Source organism: Cygnus atratus, chromosome 1, assembly GCF_013377495.2.
Source record: "Cygnus atratus isolate AKBS03 ecotype Queensland, Australia chromosome 1, CAtr_DNAZoo_HiC_assembly, whole genome shotgun sequence".
NCBI classification, from domain to species: Eukaryota; Metazoa; Chordata; class Aves; order Anseriformes; family Anatidae; genus Cygnus; species Cygnus atratus.
In genome coordinates this window covers 130523305-130535358 of record NC_066362.1, presented here as the reverse complement: position 1 = coordinate 130535358, position 12054 = coordinate 130523305, and positions in this window count along the sequence as shown.

Genomic DNA, 12054 nt, shown 5'->3' with positions numbered 1-12054 from the left:
GGAGTTCTTGTTAGTCTTCAAATATGTAGAAACTTGCAAGTATACCCATAAATACTCATAAAATTCATGTTGAAGTATCCAAAGTCTTATGTGGCTAGGAGAAGCTTCATAGTATAGCTGTACTGCTGGTGTTCTTCTGTACCTCTTTGAATGTCCTTGATTGATCAGATTTTTTTTATGTGATTCATATCTATCTGAACAGATGAAAGAGGTTTTTGCACTTAGCTGTTTGCCATTCACTGTTCGCTGCTCGTAGAGCTACTCTTATCAATGCTTTCTAACCCGATTCGGTCAAAATGGCTTAAGTGTGCTGAAGAAACGTGAGAACCTGACTGAAGCAGGCTTGAGAGTGTTCACATGAAAGTCTGCCAGCAGACTTCAGCGGCAGTCTCCTGCAGAGGAGGAGCTGAGCCGAGAAAGCAGGTTGACAAACAGCAATGGTTTACACTGGCATAGCTGTTTTGCATAACTCACGTGCCCTGGTTCCAGATGGGATATTTTGTTTGTGTAACTCAAGGAAGTTACACCAGTGTAATTACAGGGCATAATTCCGCTGGTAAATCTCTTCTTTGAAGACAAGTCCTTGCACTTGCCTTCAAGAATAGGCTGCATCAACTTGAAGTATGGTGTAGGGTTGTGAATACAGCTAGCTGACTGTTCCTGGGGGAAGAATAGAATAATAACAGCCTAGGAACAAAAGCAGGTAATGCAGTTGATGTGGCACCTAGAAGTACATTGCTGGTGTAAGTACCTGAGGTGCTTGGTCTGCACAAATACTACTAATTCCAGTACTTCTTCTGATTTCGTTGGCATCAAGGTATCTGGGTAACTTGATGCTGGGTCACAGAAGTATGAAACTGAATATATAAAGTCTTTTCAGATTGCCAAAGAAACTTAACAGAATATAACTTTAATTTTTTGTGCTTATTCCTAATTTTAGATTTTATTTTCATCCGATTGGGCTTCAAAAAACACGTTCTTTCACGTGCGCAGTCTAGAGTTGCTGCATTGCCTTTCATCTTGGTAGTACAGTGAGGGTTTTTCAAACTCTCTTGAACAGATAGCTCTGTTCCAAAGCTCAGGCTTTTGCCTAGTGTCCTATTCTACCAAGGCCCTTGTGACCAAGTGCTATTTTGAAGTATGCTTTATGTCCGGTTCTGGAAGAAAGCTCATGCAGATGTTAGGGTTTCAGTCTGTATATGGGGTGGGCCAACGGCATGGGTGTGGTCAGCTGTTCTGTCTGAAATAGAATCATAGAAACAGAAGGTTGGAAAGGACCTACAAGATCATCTAGTCCAACCGTCCTCCTATCACCAATACTACCCACTAAGCTACTAAATCATATCTCATAACACCTTGTCCAGGTGCTTCTTGAACACCGCCAGGGATGGTGACTCCGCCACCTCCCTGGGTAGGCCATTCCACGGCCTGACCACTCTTTGAGAGAAAAAGTTTTCCCTGATATCTAATCTAACTCTCCCCAGGCACAACTTGTGGCCATGTCCTCAAGTCTTAAATGTTCAGTGTGAACTTGTCATGCAGTGCTGCAGGACGACCTTGCTCTTTGTTATGTTGAGGAGAGCATCTGCAGTCACAAGAGGAAATAGAAAGGTGACTGGAAATAAAAAGCCATTACTGTTATTTCATGTCTGAATCATAAGTGTTATCAACGTATTTGGGAAATACACCAGGGAGCTGGTTATTGGAGTTAAAATATATACAGATATGTAAAATATTAAGTTCTGAAAAATTATCTGTTGTTTCTCTGGAGTCATGAATGTCCTCTGAAGTCATAAATGTGTTCTCAAAAGCATGTGTACAGGAGTGGAAACACCAGCTTTTCAAGGTGGGGGAAAGGCAGCAATGTGTATTTATCGTTAGCTTAGTCTCAAGTCAAACCTTTATTGTGGTAGTTAGCTGCACAAAACTTGGGCAGCTGCCTGGATCTTAACTTCTGGCCTCATGTGTTTGATCACTTTTAACTCCTTGACCTATTAGCAGAGCTAAATGGCAAGCTTTCACTTGAGTACATAAATCCTACTTTCTAAATTCGAGGAGAAAATGCCAGATAGGCACGATGTAAGTATACTTAGCTCAAATGCATCAGGAAGTATATTTTTTGTGCTGTGTTCCTGTGTACTGTAGAATCTCCTTTGTGGTTGCAATTAATTGTGTTGACAAGCTGAGTTAATTACTTATTTTTCTATGTAAATGCATCTCAGTGTAATGAGCTTCCTTGGAACAATGGTTCTTGATAGTATGTCACTTTCTTGATGTGTTTGACCATAATCAGCACAGTCTAGATCTGTTTACAGTCATTTTTTCCCACTTGTTTATGACACAATGAATTTGGAGGGATTGTCAACTTCTTGTATGGCTCTACCATTTTTCTGTGTGAAATTAGTGAATACAGGTACTAAAACAGACAGAGACGTATACTATAGAAACATTACCAGTGCAGTTTCTACTTCAATTTTGGTGCTTTAAAAAATAATAAAAAAATGGAATATTGCCTTGGGAAAATGCTATTAGCAATGACTGAGTGGCAGATGTAGATGCTTACTAAGATCTAACTCAATGCATCCTCTCTATTGCATGCATTATGTATTTCGCCTTTCTAATTCATATAGCAGCTGACTTTTTTGCATTAAGGCTAAGGATTATTGCAAGCTGAATAAAATCAGTGGAGTATAAACATGTATCCAAAGATGAAAAGGAGAAATCTGTTTTCAAAAAACAAAAAAGTGCATGTTGTTCCTCCTGGATGTCAGTTGGTTGATCACATCATGTGAAGTGGATAACATCATTAAAAAGGAAATGAACAAATTCATGAGATGCAAATTAATAAATCTTGCCATGAATACAGGCCTTTAAAAGTATCTGCTGAGGAGTGGGGTAAGTTCTCTGCCATTTTGGTGCTAGAAATGACTGATTTTGATTTAAGAATAACTTTTTCTAATGCAAGATACTGGATCTGGGGAAAGCAACCCGGGAATTAAGGCTCTGAGTTGTACAATATGTGGATATTTCATTGTGATGCTGGAGGACAAAGTTTATGAAACATCTGTATAGCAACAAATGTAGAGATGAATGGGTTCTGTTTCTGGCAAAGTGAGCAGCAGGCACTTCCATCAAAGCAGTGGTGTACTTGTGCCTCTAATATCTGTGAATGTTGAGTAGATGTTTATTAAAAGTTTTGTAGTGTTTAATTATAATTATTAATAATTGCAAATCTAGTATTTTAATTTATTAATCCTTAAACTCCTTGAAATAAAGAGATCTCCCAAGTGCTTTTTGACTTTACGCCTTTCTTCTTTCCTTATGCTTTTCTAATACTGTAGAAAATAATTAAACCATGCTTATGAGACTCATGGAGAGGACGGGAATGGTTCTGACTCAGGCTAAGCAAGGTGCAAATAGTTTTCTTAACTATCTAGATGTTTCTGATTCTTTTTAAGATATAATCATCAAATATGTCTTATATATAATTTGGATTTTGTTGGTAGGTTCAAAAGTAAAGCCAAAATTAGAGAGGTAAATTGTATGGTGTGAATATACAGTTAAGCTGTAGGATAATTTAAATATAATTGAAAGTAGTTCTAGTGTATGAATGTTTTCTACTTTAAATATGGCTCTCTGATTTGTCTCGGTCAGTTGATGGCAAGTAGAGTAAATTAGGGCCTTTCTCCAAAGTGTAAAATTGATTAAATGTCAGCATGAGTAATCAAAACATCAAATTTTGCCATCAATTTTAAACACATGAAACATTACCATCCTGTGTTATGAAGGGAAGAGACATTCTGCTTTTTTGTTCTTTTTACAGGAGCTTCTTAGAAATGCACCGTTTGACAAATCTGCTGCCACGTGGCTGACCTGGCAAAGGTGTCAGCCTAGGGGGAAGAACCAAGGTAACCTGTAGCTCTTGGCGTCTTCAGCCTGAGCAGAACGTGCTCACGGTGTTCAGCTGCTGGGTTGGGGGCGTCAGTAAACATGCTGTGGGAGACGCTTCAAATGGAATGGAACGAACCTTTGCAAGTTGCATCTTGTATTTTAATGGTAGGGATAAAGAGAATGGAAGCATAGCTGATATTTAGCGAGACTTTTCACTCTTACAGCCTTCTGTTTTGTAGGCTGCTGACTTAAGAGATCCAAAGTAGTTCAGTTGTGTTTAGGTTTCACATGCATGACTGAGTAGGAGGTAGATTTTACTAATCGTTTTTAGTCAGAATAATGAGGATTTTTTCTGTTGCTGTGACTCGTGCAGTGATATAACTTCTTTGGCTTCAGATTTATGTGTTTTTCTAAAAAAAAATCTATTAGAAACACTATGAGTAGTAGCTAATTGGACATTTCGTAAAGATTTTGCTTACTGGCAGATGGATGATATGACACGTGTAATGTATATGTGGTATTGCCAACTGTAGGCATTAAAATCATGAGTCAGAACGTTAAAAGTCTTGAGAGTGATTAAGAAAATGTGAAGACTAACTCCTGTTCTTTGAGCCCCTAGGGTAACGTGAGTCAAGCTTGCAACAAGAATTGCTCGAGACCTTAGAAAGGAAAGCTGAGTTTTTTGGCTAATCACATCTTTTAGAGTTAGAGTTCTAGGGAGGAAAAAAAAAAGGCACAAAACCTTGCAAGACTGGCAATAAAATGATGATTTGGCAATGCTCTAATAGAGCAGGATGCCATTAATCTGAAAATAATCAGAGGCTGAATTTATTTGCGAACATCTGTGAGAGCATAACACAAGCCTGAGATAGCAAGGTTTTCTGGGTAGGGCGGTTATATCTGCTAATCTAACAGTCTGTCTTTGCCAAAGGCATAAATCTAAATTTGTAGATACAATTTTTTTTACTTGTTTGGAATGACTATTAATAAAGTGAGAGATAAATTGCTTACCATAGTAACAGAACTGCCCCGTGCATGATGATGAAGCTGATGGAGTCGTGCATCGGAAGAAAACAGGAAGCAAGATGTGAATTCCACAGCTTCTATGCTGTACGTGCAAGAATAATAGCTTGTTTGTGTTGTTAGACCTGCTTGTTATTGAATTATTTGTCTCTCAGTTTGCAGCACAAGAGACAACACATTGTCACTCCTCCCCTAGGCCCATATCTGTCAAAGACAGTTGGTGTCTCAAGAGCAATGTACGCTGAGGTCAGATCTGTGCAAGCTAAAGGGAGCAATCCACCAAAGCTTTCACTTTCCAGGTAGAGTATGGCAATCTGTATGGCTGTAGATGCCTAAGTTTCTTCAGAGATCTGCATTTGATAACTATTCACCCTGACAGAGATGCTTTACTCTACACTCTACAGACCACAGTGTATGAGGCCACACTCCACACGGCTTCTGACACGGTCTTACTTGCACATAAATGACTGAGAGCTGCAGACCTGGAAGGTGGAGGCCTTCTCCCCCTGGAGAATAAGGCCTTTCTCTTATTGAGTGGGAGAGTAATATTTCCACTTGCTTCTTCTGATTCTCCCCGTAGCTCTTGGGTTCCTTTTTTTTTGACACTCGTTAGTTTCAAGAAGCAAATACAGCCTTGTCACCAGTCTGCTAGGAGATACTGAAGTAAATTACGTGAGGAATACTGAGCCTACATTGTGAGCTTACTGAGTGGACTAAAGTGGTACTTTATAGTCTTCGGGAAGAAGTAGTACTTTTATGGTGTGATTGATCGTGGTATATTGGGTGTGTAAAAGAAGCTATTGAGCCTCAACTTTGCCATTGCTGCTTAGAGATTTTAGAGCAAAGAGCTTGACACTCCTACGTGTACATATGCTTGGGTGAGATGGTCCCTTCCTGTGCTATCTGTGTAAATTCGTATTAATTTGGTGCATTCCAGAACTCTTCCTTAATAATTCTGCTCTTTAGAGGATTTTAGTAAATATATTACCCTTGCTCTGACCCTAATATAAGATACTACACTAGCTACTTACTATTACAAGAGCGTTGAGAAAACCGTGACACAAGGAAAAATGGATGCTTGAGGGAAAAGATAAAAAAAATTGCACAGAACATGTAAAGAGCAACAGTTAACTGGAAGGAGAGAATAGGCAAATAACAGGTTAATGAGTGTGCAATATGTGGTTGAAAATAGATGAAAAGCAAGGACCAAAATTTACATTGTGGCTTTGCCTCTCCTGCAATGGAATCACAGCACAGCTGATGTTGGAAGGGACTTCTGGAAGTTGTCTGGTCCAACCCCCCCTACTCAAGCAGGGATTACTAATCAAGAGCAGGTTGCCTAGGATGTCACCTATGGGGACTTCAGTAGTCAATGACACCTTGGGGATGGGGAGCAGCACACAGACTGACCAGCTGAGAGGCTGCTCATGTGTATCTCTGCCTGGCATGGGGGGAAGTGCCTATGGGGCAGTGGCTAGTGGAGGCATCTTACTGAGGGGCTGCGTTTGAATTTCACAGGATGGTTGAGGTTGGAGCGGATGTATGGAGGTCGTCTTGATTTGGGAGAACATCTGCTGTATGAGGTGGCAGTATGGTCTGTATGGTGCTGTTAAAAGAAGAGCGTAGTTCCCCACCTGGGATTTAGACTCTGGAGTAGGGGATTAAAACTGAATTGCCATATGCTGCTCAATCTCTGTGTGTAATTTGGTAGTTGTTTCTCTAAATAATTAATTAGATTACGCTGTCTGTTAAGTAATCAGTCTGGGGTTCACTTGAAAAGAACTAACGTGAAGTCTATAAAACCAGAGAGGATTTTATTAGGAAAACCATGATTAAAGGTTCAAACTCTGAATGAAGACTTCTTAATTGTGTTTCCAAGTGCAGAGGGAGAAATATTTAGGGTATGGAAAGATCATAGAACACTCCTGTGGATGCCTCCTTCTTCCTTGATTTTTGTCTCGAGCAAAACAGGAAGAAAATTCACATCTTCCACTTAGGAAAATGAATTTGACAAGTCTTGTGGAGCTATGAGTGGCAGACATGAAAGCAGAAGAGCAAATCAGTCAAAATATTTTCTAAAACTTTTATCTTCCCCAGTTTGACAACACCATTTCCTTGAATGCAGGGTTATGTTAGGTATTTTTCCAGTCATTTTGTAACATTTATTGTGCTTTAGCTGTAATGTGCTAGAACAAAGTGAAGTCAGCACCTTTGTCTCTGATAAATAGCTTGGAAAATGTAAGTACAGCTGCCTGAGTGCTATAGCCATATAGGAATAGAAAGATTGGCACGCTGCCCTGAATACTGGGGTTAATACAGATCATCAGGTGGTTAGAGTGGAGCAAATCTGTGCTATCCTGTCTTGATAACAGTGGACAAGGCACAAGATCAAGAGCAGCAAGGAGTCCAGTTGATCTGGATAGTCCAGCACTTTTTGTTCTCCATGCTTCACGGTGGAAACTGTATTATAGTAATGAAGTGATGTTCGAGAGGAATAAATTGTATCTGACCAGCATCAGACCTCTTTATGTGGTATTTAAAAATACTGGAATTCTTCTTAAATTAATGCTTGAAGTTTGGCTAGAAACATAAATATATATCTATATTTTCTAGAAGTTGTTACCCCTCATTTTTGAACCTTCGTATTAAGAAAACATTTATAAGCAAACAAAAATATTGAGAGAGTTCTTTTTACATGGAAGAAGAGATAAGAAATAGGAATAGCAAAAATCCTCAACATTTGTATCTTCAAATATGCAAGAGTAAGCAAGTGTCATTATAGTGAGTCAGAAGTAAACTTTTGTTATGCTGTGGACAAATTCTACATCCCAGCATCCATACAGTATGTGCAGAACAATGGTATGTATAGAAGTATATAATATACGTTCTGCCTGTACAGTAAGTACTAACATAATTGTGTGAGCAGTTATATATGAGTTTAACTACATATGCTGCAGGCCACATGGGTCTAAGGGAAGCCAGACACAGTTGATTGCTTTCTTTGATTCATTTGTGATTTCAGTAGATAAAGGACTAAACATAGCTAGATTTCTGAAAAATAAAATAAAATTGAGGGATTTCATCAAGGAAATCTAATTTAAACATTTTTTAAACAAACAAAAAAAAACACACAAAAAAACAACAACCAACCAAAAAAAAAAACAACAAAACAAAACATGAATAATTGTGTTTTTAATACAAAACTGGGTGAACAATCAGAAACGGAAACAATTGAGTGGTAAAATATTGAAGTAGAGCTCACTAGGGTTTAATGTTGAGACTAATACTCGCTTCTCTGTAAATGACCTAAAATAATAACAGAAGAAAACTTGCATATCAGTTGAATTCACAGATGGTATCAAGAGATTACAAAGAAAGCAGGGACAACAGATAAACCACAAAATAAACCAGAACACACACACACACACACACACAGAAACATTCAAGGGCAAGATGCAACTTTGATAACTATCAGATTCTTTTGTGGATTAAGGGAATGCTAAAAATGTAAATGTATTCACACAAGTCCATAGACACTGATTTCACCAGGAGGCAAGAACAATCTTATGTAACAGTGCCTCACGTCATGTAACTGAGGGCAAACAGTTTATATCATTTTTTAACAGTAGTCTTTGGTCTCACATACCTGAGGGAGAGGCATCCATAACCATTTTGCTTCACTGCATAGAGACTTCAGTATTTTGTTTTTATTCTCTCTTGAAAATAAAGCAAAACTCTTTGCATCTGTTATTCCTGGTTTTGTCATTGCCAGTATTTTAAAAGAATAAGGTTTGGCTGGTGTTTTGTTTTGCCAATGACTTTCCCTTTACTAAAGGCTCTGACAAAATTAGTTTGCTGTAAAACTTGTTGACTTTCCATCTGCCAGTGATGTGACAGGTTGGTGTGTGACTGAATTTATCTCTGTCTGCCCACATGTGATGTATGCTTTCATGTATACAACACAACCAGCTTGTTTTGATTTGGCACACCTAAGGCAGCTTGGGAAAACTGTTGAGTTTAGCACAGGGCTACAAAACTGTTTGGGTTTGTTGTCCTTGGATAAAGGACAAGCAAATAATACTATACCAGATGAGCAGGTAGCCAAGAAATAGATGACCAGAGTTTTGGCTATCGAAGTGTTCTGCTTGATGAAGGAGAACAGTAGTTATAAAAGGATGTTATTTATTTATTTATTTATTTATTTATTTTATAAGCAGAAAAAGAGAGATACACGTAGGTTGCAGGGACAAGAAGAGATGAGGCTTCAGAAAAACACTGGAGTCTCTGCAGACAAGGAACAACTCCAAGAAAAGCGGTAGAAATATGGAGGCAGTGACTCAGATGTTACTTTATTTGCTTTTCCGTATATCCTTGTTTGCTGCTCTGACTGAGTAATGTGTATGTGTGTGTTTGTTTGTTTTAAGAGAAATCTTGTCAAAGTTTTATGTGCTTCCATGTTCACCAGTGTATCTGTAAAGACAGGTGCAGGTATCAGAAACTTGGAAAATATTTTGGTGGAAATACTGAAGAAAGGCTGCTAAGTGAAGCCGTTCATACCCTGAGGTTGTCGTCATCCTATCAAGACTTCAATTGGTAAGGGCCTAGGGCATGCATTTTATTGCAAGGTAATGTCTGGCTATGGGCAATCACCAGAGCTGCCATATGAAATCAGACAGTTAATTAGGAATGACTCATTTTTGTTGTAACTGACAAACAGTCAAAGCAATGTTGTTGAAAGAATGAAAACATCTTTACAAATAAATAATGGTCATCTGCAGAGCAGCGAAAGCAGCTTGTGGAGGGGAAGGGAAGTCTGGTGGCTTGGTCTGGAGAGCCTGTGGTTCATGTTCACCTTTCCTCTCACATTTGTTATTGGCTTAAATCCATAAAGGATTAAGGTTCCCTAAAAGGGAATGTGTAATTTAGCATCTTAAACCAACATTTTGATCCTTAAAATTTTTATTTTCATATCATAAAAGTAGACTGTGTGTGTACTTGGTGAAGCTTATTTCTGCTGCGTGCTGAACCTTATTCCTGTAAACATCTCATAAACGTTTTATTGTACATTTTGGAATGTACTTATTTCCCTAACATATTATAGAAAAAGTTTGTCCACTGGCTGGCTGTAGTCAGTATGGTTCTTCAGTATAATGGCCGATCTGCTGTTGAACTTTTAGTTTCTCCTCCTGTGACAAAGGACTTCTGGATCTGTCAGTCTGAATGATTTCACATCCCTTTTGGGCCTATGGTTGTTAATAGACTCCAAAATCACTGGTTTGATAAAATGACTCCAGGAAGATTTCTCTGTTACAGATTCATTTTTCATATTTTGTTTTTCTCTGGTGATTGTAGCAAGTCTGCCTGCTTTACATTTAATTAAAGCATCTTAACTTGGCAGGGCAACGTAGTTTTATAACGTATCGGAGTCTTCCCATAAAACAAAAAATACTTAATTCAAATGCTTACTGTGGGGAAAAAAAAATCTTATTTCCAGTCAAATGTTAGGCTTTTCTCAGATATTCAGTCCAACTTTTAAATCACTGACTTAGGGGTTAACTGAAATGCATAATTAAGCAAACTCTAGAAGGTTCCAATTATTTTACTGGAACTTTGAAATGTTCTTCATGCTTTCTAAAATGTTTTCTCAACATATTGGCTTTTTCTTCTAAAATAGCAGTTGGGGGTAGTGAGCAGTGAGCGCATAATAAATCTCAGTTAATCTATATTCTTCAGAGACATGCTGCACTGTTTTTAAATGATGCATTCATGCCAACATTATCATCTTGCCATAACTACTGTATCACGTTGCTACAGGGCTTTTTTTTTTAATTATATTTATTTATTTATTTATTTATTTTTACGGAGTTCCTGGCTATCTTTCAGTCTAAGTGCATGGCTATTTTAATTGATCTCAGTCTAAAAAAAAAAAAATAAAAAATACATCTCTCTGTATTTTTAGAGTCACAATGGCAAGCATCCTGATGTAGAAGCATATGCTCCTCTTGTTTCAGAAGAATTATCTCTTTTTCTTGCCAAAACTTCTTTCAAATTTCTCAGGTTATCAGAATGGTAGCATGAAAAGTTTGTAGAAGAAATTGTAAGATGAGAATGCAGTCAACTTCATTGTTTGGTTTCAGCAACATAAAGGCTCTCCAGCATACTTCTAGCATCTCTCTTTTGGATTAAGTGTAGTCCCAGATGTCCTGTCAAAATAGCTAGATGGTGATAATTATCACGCTTGTTAATTACCACCATTTTCTGCTCCATAAATTATTGGTCTTCCACTTTCCCTTTTTAAGCTTCATTCACTGAAACACAACCTAAAATTTCTTACCTCACGCCTGCTGAGAACTGAGAGCAAATGTGGAGTCAGCTCAGCTGAGGAGTGGTTATTCATCCCACTGCAGAAAGTCCAGCAAATGATGATGGTTTTGTCCTTTCTTCAGCTGAAAGCTGGCAGGGAGGGAAATTTTGCAAAAGGTTTCTGACTCTGTCAGTGTCTGAAAGCTCAGGGTCACAAAAGTATTTGTCTTCAGTCTAGGAATTTTGGAGAGTATCTTTGTTTTATTAGCTAGATGATCTCCAGCTGTGCTGAAGCATTCTGAGCATGGGGTATTTTGATATTTCTGGTTCTGAACTCTAAGGATGAGGTCTCCAGGAAGTGCTAGATAAGTGAAAGAGAAGTAATTTTATCTTTGAAATTGTATTTGTTTCTAAGCTAAAATCTTTTCAAGCTTCATTTTCAGTTTCAAGTGCTATGTTTGAGGGTATAATGCTTGTTTGGTATCACAAATACATTGAGTGACTCAGCTGAGTAAGCTAGAGCAATCTTGAATGCCACCACAGGAATGTTCCTAAAATAACGACATAAATACAGTTTTGTGTGCTGGATTTTTTTGATTTGGTTCATTGGTTTGATCTAAGACAAATCTGAAGATTGCAAGGGGTAAGTGGTCCAAATTTGCAAGGAATTTAAACGTGGGAGGAATCACTGTCTGTGCTTCCTTCAATGATACTCCAGCTGGGGCTCTGCAATTGCACACAAACATCATAAACATTGCCAGAAGAATGAGCAGCCTGGCACTTGTGGGCTTGATCTTTAGACATTTACTTTTGGGAACATTGCTGAATGTAGAGGTG